We start from the raw sequence: 8,037 nt of genomic DNA on the forward strand, positions 1-8,037 counted from the left end.
GTGTCACACAGTACACTGCTTCAGACTGCACTTGAGCACACTGTGTGTTGAAGTGCAGTCTGCACTTCAAAGCGCAGCCATGTCGTAGCGGTTATTCATATTATTTATCTGATTGGGCAAGTAACGCAAATGCAAGCATTATTGCTAGCGCTGCAATAAGCTGCTGGCATTTTTTTTTCATTTCTTACGTCGAAAAATGCTGAGCAATGTTGAAAGTGTTTTCTTCAGGCACATTGTTCATTGCACAAGCCGTAGCAAAGTGACGGCCATATTCAGACAATGAAATTGGTGAAATAATAAATGGTGAATGTTAGAAAAGCTCTCAGTGCACTCCTGTACTGGGCTCCATTCACTGAAAGATGCCTTTGTGATGTTGAAAGCGTCAGACAGAAAATGACACTTCACTACACATTGTAATCTGTTACACTACACACTACACAGTGTAACCACCATTTGAGATGGCCAGCGAAACCGTCTGTTTACTAAGACTGGAAACATGAAAAAGGCAGAACATGGTCAGGTGTTGATTCACAATATAGCAACCTTTCACGTGCAGTTTTTGCGAGCTGCCACATGCACTGATGGATTAACACGTGAGCAGAAGTAAGCGGCGAAGTTACTGTGCAAACCACGTGATGCTTTTAACATAAGGTAAACGTAAACTATTGTGATGCCATAGCTGATAGAACTTTCTTTCGTGCGAGTTGGCTAATCAAATTGGGGCAACGATACAAGAAGCAAGGGCAGGATAGAGGAGAAAGTACAGCGAGAAGACAGATTGAGAAAAGAAGGTAAACGAGAGGAGGAAAGCCTTAATTAGTTCCAAGAGGCCAGCTCGGCTATTCACAGGAATTGGTACTTGAAATGAGACGAGTCAATGAAATTGTGAGAAAGAAAAACGTAGCTGAGTGAAAGCATACAAAAACAAACGCAAACATAAGAAAGGACAGGAATAACAATAAACACAAACACGCACACAAGCACGCACATATTCACTACAGTTGCACACTAACGCGAAATCGAAAACTAAAAACTTCAGATATAAAAGAAAATTGGTGGAAATAAAGAAATACGCCCAAACATGCAAGGAAGCAAGCACACTCATATACAGACATATGGGGGTAGAGGTATTCGGAACAGTTTATAAGCTGCTGTGTCTACCTTGTATGTTTTTTTTTCTTTACAGCAAAGCTGTATATAGTACTTTCCGGCGGTGGTCAATGTCCGTCGGTCTACGCGTCGCATCGACACGAATAAATTTTCGTCTCCAGTTTGTCGCGTATACTTTGTAGCTCACAATCTGATGTAGGTACCTTCGAAAACTTTGCGCAGAAATTGGCCGCTAAGAGGACTTTATCATTACACCGAGCTTCATTTACTTGTCATAATTAGTTAGTTCGCAGTGAAGTTGTAAACCCCACAAAATTCCCCGTGTGCTGTCAATACATGGCCGTCTACGGAGCGAGTATGCTTACAGAAAACGGCTGCACCTCTTGTTATGTAGCAACTATCCCGAAACAAATTATGTGACAATTAGCGGCTAAGACGACTGTAGCATTACGGTGAGCTTCATCTTATTTTCGTGATTGCGTAGCTCACAGTGAAGTTATAAACATTGTCAGCCATGCGGCGCTGCTTGCACACCCCACTACTTCATAAATGAATAAGAATAAATCACTCCCCAGTTAAAATATGTATTCTGCGTGTGTGTCCTTCAATATTAATAATAATAATAATAATAATAATAATAATGATAATAATAATAATAATAATACCTATTTATTCATAGATGTGTCGATTGAAGTAAAAAACAGCACAGCTTCGCTGTTCGTCTTCACAGATTGGAAGGGCTGATGAATTTTTTCGCACCGTTTGCCTTACATTGTCATAGGAATATTTAGTACCAACATATCAGGACAATCTAAAAGCAGGAAACAGCTGTTTTGTCGAAAAGCATATCGAGCGCTACAGCACACCTCATACCTGATCGTGTCACAGCAGGCATTCTACAGCTGGTGCGTGCCGTGAGCAAAGAGTAAGCCCAAAGCAGCACAGTGTCGCCAATTTATGCCAAGATCTCTTGTAAAGGCACCAGATTAAAGGTCATAATTTTATACAACTTTGTACTGAGGCTAACTATAAAGAAACAAACACTGCGAGCAAACATCTAACCGTTACTAATTCAATGACATTCGCTCAACCGCCGCGTGTTGGTCACTGCTTCTTCGCATTGGTGGTTAGAATTCAATCGACGGTGCTACAGAACGCTCAAACTACGCTGCTAGGCGCTCGGCTATCTTATAACACTGCTGCCAGCGATCGTTCGTGCTGAGCTGCCAGCAACGAATATTTGCGTTCGAGGATGCTCTCGCAAATCGTTTTTATTGAGGTACTCGTAGGTTTGTTTCATTCGGGTACGCTCTTCTCATTGCTCGTGAGAATGGTTTTGCTCCATCACTTCACCGCGTCCAACGAAAAACACAGCAGCACAGTGCACGAACACACCCGCCGCTAACAGCAGCTACCAGACATTTTCTAACTTACCTCGTCGTAACTTCACTTTGGAACAAATCAAAACACATTGAATAAGCCCCCTGGTTGTTTTGTTTGCAGTGATGTGTCGCTGCTGGGTCCTGTTTTCACCCGAAGAATAGCGCAGCTTCCCTGATGCTCGCTGCAATCGCTGCCTGATCAGAGCTGAGACCATACGCACGCGGCTCAAATGGAGCATTGTAAGCGAGCAGTAATATTTCCGCCATGAGAGACCACCACAAACAGTTTTGGAATTCACTCTGACGAGGGGTCGACGCACAGAACTGACGCAAGAACCCAAATGGGTTGAGCTGGACTTGTTTTTGTTTTTTCGACCCAATTTCGCGACGCAGGGCTTTATGGCACGTTCGGCGTCTGTACACTACTTGCGTAGTGTACAGACGCCGTAAATTCGTGTAGTGTACACTACTTGACCACCGCGCCACCAGAACGCGATACAGAGACATCTGCGTACAATACGCTCATCTCCAAGCAAGCGCGGGATATAACAAATGTCCCGGCAACACGAAACTTTACTCGCGGCTAATTATCTGTGGCTGTGAAAGGAAAGCTGCGCGGCCGGAGGTTCTGCACATGTGTTGCCGCGCCAAGTACTCCGCCAGTGTTTCACAGTGCTTTTGGTGGCTCGGAATAGACCCTGAATCGCGCATCTTCCCCGCCCATACTGCGCCATTGCAGCAGCTCATTGGCGCTGCGGGAAGCCACAGTCCCGATCATTGGCAACCGGAAGCCTACGCTTAAAACGCTCTAACCCTCGCGGTTTACCACAATGCTACACCTTGCTTCCACGGGTGACGCTGCATGCACCAGCGGCCGCGCACTCGCATTGTCGCCTTTCAATCAGTGATCACTGCACGCTGACCTTGTCTACTTTAGCCCCGGCATTTGGTCGACACTTTTCTTTATTTTCGATTACGCATATGGAAATTAGAACTAATTGGTTCTACACGGTCGGCTGCATGCCCTTCTGTTGGCGTTTGTTCAACGGTTCCTCAGTTGAACAGGTGCTCGCGTGATTTTTGGATGGAAATAAATCTGGCGCGGAGCTTTCTAGCTAATCTGTCATAGCGTCATATACTGTCATAGCGATATGTCCCGTTGTCTTCTCTTGTGTTCTGTGTGTTATTCTTTGGCACCTTAAATAGTTATAATAAATTGATACCAACTTTCTCAACAAGATATTCCCTTACTCGGTCACAGCTTGCTTGGCAACTGGCAGCCATATTTATTTGGGCTTGATGACAGCGCTTTGTTGAAGCAATCTACAAGATTACTCGTTATGTATTTGGTGCCATGCATAGCATGCAAAATGCAAACGTTGCGGACACAGCCGCTGTGACTATGAAGAGTTCTTGCACGATACAGAGCCAACCGCCCCGTAGGGGAAGTTCTGGTTTGTTGGTTGATCTTCTGCAAATTTTTCCAAGCCTCTTCACGTCGTCTGGAATATATGTAGGTAAGCTGTCCGTTGCTTTCTGCAGTCTTCTTTTTCTAAAGGCGCGCTTTCTTAATTTTCTAAGTACAGATGCGAATAATTTTTTCAATGTGATATCATTGTATCTCTCGTGCTTATGTATTCAAATGCAGGTACACATTTACAAAGCAAATGTCATACGGAAAGACGTCCCAAATAAAAACCATCTGGAAGACCTCCTGTCAGAACATCTATCAAATATCACACGTGTAAGATGGCAGCTAAGCTTAAAGCAGCAGAAATATACAAATCAACATTTTAGAGACAATTAAACACATGAGGTAGTTTAATATTACAGGACAATGAGCAAGGTGTCGTTGATGGATTAGGCATTTGAGTACAATGAATTTAAAGAAATTAGTACCATAATAGTTGTATAAAAACATGAGTACATGAAAACACAGCAAATATACATATAGGGTGATTATACAGGAACAGTCATTTTCTAGTAACAATGAGAGATACACAAGTATTACTTTAAATCGGGTAATGTACCTTGTCATCTAAAACTGTTTTTTAAGCCGTCAGAAGAACCATTACGATGGGAATGATGTAATGGTCAATGGGAGAAAATTCCAAGTGAAATGGCTCAGAAGAGGGCTGTCAATTCAGCTTTGTTTGTGTTTACTTTTCGTAGTAAAAAGTTGGTGAAAAGCAGGTGTTCGTATTTTATAGTTGCGTTAAGGTTAATACCTCAGCGGAAATGTCACCATTATAGCAACGAAATAAAGAAAGACCTAGCTTAAGTTTAAATGTGCACGTAGTTGGTAAATTTTCAAGATTGAGATAGACGGGTGGTGCGGATTCCATGTGCGGACTATGAGCAATTATACGAACTGCCCTGTTCTCAAGTTGGATGGATGTTGACAGGAATGTCTGGTACATGTTACCCCATAATGAAACACAGTAGATGAGGTTAATAAAAGCGTAGTAAAGCGATCTCTATATATGTTGCTGGAAGCAAAGCATCGTTCGAATGAGTAAACAGATGCAACCTTATTATTAACAGATTTTACGCGAGCTTAAATCTGAGCTGAGGATCTAGTACAACGCCAGGGACTGTGACAGAATTTGATAAGCCAATCGCGCAACTGTTTACGCATGAATCAGGAATTATTGTAGAAGTTTTATTGGACGATTTAAATAAGATAAAGCTTGTTTTAACGGGGTTAATTTTCAGCGTTGTTCTTACACCATGAGGTTACATTCGCAACTTCAGCGTTTAGAATTGTTGGTAAACAGGAATCTTTTTTTTTTTTTGCCAAAGCGGATGAAATCGTAGGAATCGTAGGAATTCGATGCAATCGTAGATGCAATTAAATGCAATGCGTCAGACGCAATCGTAAGAATTAGGCGATCGTGGTAACGCATTGATATATATATATATATATATGTATATATATATATATATATATATATATATATATATATATATATATATATATATATATATATATATATATATATATGGCGCAGCAGGGACGCCGGAAATGAACCTCGGGGCATGCTTTGGCTAGTTGTTATATCGCACGAGAAAACATCTCCATAGCTAACAACTTGACATCTGTCAATATGAGAGTATCGGAAAAGTGCTAAGAGAGGCCCGAATGTTCTCAGAGATTCAAGTTTAACTTACAGTATGACGTGGTTAATGGTGTCAAAAGCTTTATTTAAGTTAGTGAATACAGCCCCTGCCCATACCGCCATTTTCAATAAACTGTTTTATGCTGTCAGTAAATTTTATGAGCTCTAATTTTGTTGATAATGTAGGGCAAAAACCAAATTGCTTAGGTGTAAAAATGGTTTATTTTGTTGGAAAGTGCATTAGGCGGTTATTAATAAGCTTCTCGAATTATTTAGTAAAGTATGGGAGGATGGCTATCGGGGGATAATAGACACCACATCATTTTTTTAAATACGAACGTTACCTTGGCTGAGACTCGTTGGAATAAACGTCTGAGCAAAATGCAGTGTTAAGACAGAAGGGACAAAATGTTTGCCAGCAACAATGTTAATTTTCAATACATGAATTAAACCAAAGCCACTGTCTGGGGCCTCAAGACTTACGATAGTGCTACGAGCTTCTCCAAGTGGTGTGTGTTAAAAAAAGGGGGAGTGGGGGATACGTGAAAGCGTACAAGGCGTAATATCAACTTAATTGTGCAGTTGTTCATCAAGCGTTAAGCTTAACTTTGTCACTTACGAAATTGGCGCTTGCAGTACTGTTCGCAGTGGTAACCACGCTAATTCGATGAATGTGAGCTGTGAAAATGATATTTCTGCATATCCAGTAATTATAGCTGTGGAACACTCTTGACTCTTCGCTGAACTTGTCCGCAGTATCGTGTCGTAGGTGTTTCCGCGCTTCCGTTCATTTCTCAGCCGGCTGCATGGACGTTGCTTAAGGAGTGCTTATTGATTTTTTTTTTTCATTTAACTGTGTACGCTGCGCTTGTACCCGCATTCGGTGGCTGACGAAGTTGTGTGTGTTTTGTCTTTCCTCGTGTTGTGCTGCTTGTGGTAGTTTACGACATAGGGTGTTTGAGCTTACACAAGCAAAGCGTAGAAAAATCTATGTATATGTTATGCTCACGGTCCTCTAGAGCAACAAAAGTTATAATATACTATTAGTTTCGGGAATTCATAAACAATAATTATTAACGAACTTCTAAAGTATCAAACGCAAAATCTTCGGTGGGGAAGCTGTGAAGCCAAATGAGAAAGTCACATTTATTTACCTCTTAGTGGCTGGCGTAGTTTTAGTTTTCTCGGCTGCAAATAGAGCGTGCGACATGAAAAAAAGTACCACGTGACGGTGATAATGCGCAACGGCATTAGTACGATGAAACATTCTGCGAACATTTTTTAAAATAAAATGATAATGTTTTGCGTCCCAAAACCAAAATCTGATTACGAGCCACGCCATTGTGCTTGATTGCGGAAAGTGACCACCTGGGGTTCTTTAACGCGCACCTTAATCTAAGTACACCAGTGCTTTCCCATTTCACCCCCGTCGAAAAAATTATGGGGTTTAACGAGCCAAAACCACGTTCTGATTATGAGGCACGCCGTAGTGGAGGACCCCGGAAATTTAGACCACCTGGGGTTCCTTAACGTGCACCTAAATCTAAGTACACGGGTGTTTTCGCATTTCGCCCCCATCTAAATGCGGCCGGGATTCAATCCCGCGACCTCACGCTTAGTAGCCCAGCACCATAGCCACTCAGCAACCGCGGCGGGTGAAATTTACTTGAAAGGCAGTCATGATGCACGAGTATTAACTTACGTTTACTCCACCTCTTGTCTTTCTTTTTTTTTACTGTCTAGTTTGGTGTGACTGTTACTGACACTGGTGTTGCATTTTCGTTTAATGTTTAAAAATATATTATTTATACTTAGTTTTATGTTGTATGCACCCCCACTACAATACTTCCCACTGTCAGGATGTATTGTTAATAAACAGATAAAACACAATAGCCATAAAACATGCTCTTATTATGCTTCTCTACAGCCGTAATCCACCATACATCGCCACGCGGTTGCTTACTCATAGAAGCAGGCAACAGCTGCTACTGTTCGCTGTTGTTGTTGTTTGACATGTTTTCACGGATGTCATGTCAGCCATTGTTCACGCTTTGCGGCCGTACCATTGAAACATGAAAAAAATATCAAGGAAATGAAATCGCGACTTGGAAAATGTTGATTATGAAGTTTTCAAATGTGATGCATAATGTCAAATTCAGGATCACACAATTACGCGAGTAGGTATTAATTTATATGATTACGTTTTGGCAATTAGCTAATGAACGACATGAAAAACTTATCTAGTTTGAGGAGTGCGACAGCTTACGAGACACCATTGATCGCATCACTGTACCTCGAAGCCCATATATTATAGTTACGTTGCAATGCATTATGATGGAACACCTTGTATATATATATATATATATATATATATATATATATATATATATATATATATATATATATATATATATATATATATTACT

The sequence above is a fragment of the Dermacentor andersoni genome, chromosome 10 (genome assembly GCF_023375885.2).
Source record: "Dermacentor andersoni chromosome 10, qqDerAnde1_hic_scaffold, whole genome shotgun sequence".
In the NCBI taxonomy this organism is placed as follows: domain Eukaryota; kingdom Metazoa; phylum Arthropoda; class Arachnida; order Ixodida; family Ixodidae; genus Dermacentor; species Dermacentor andersoni.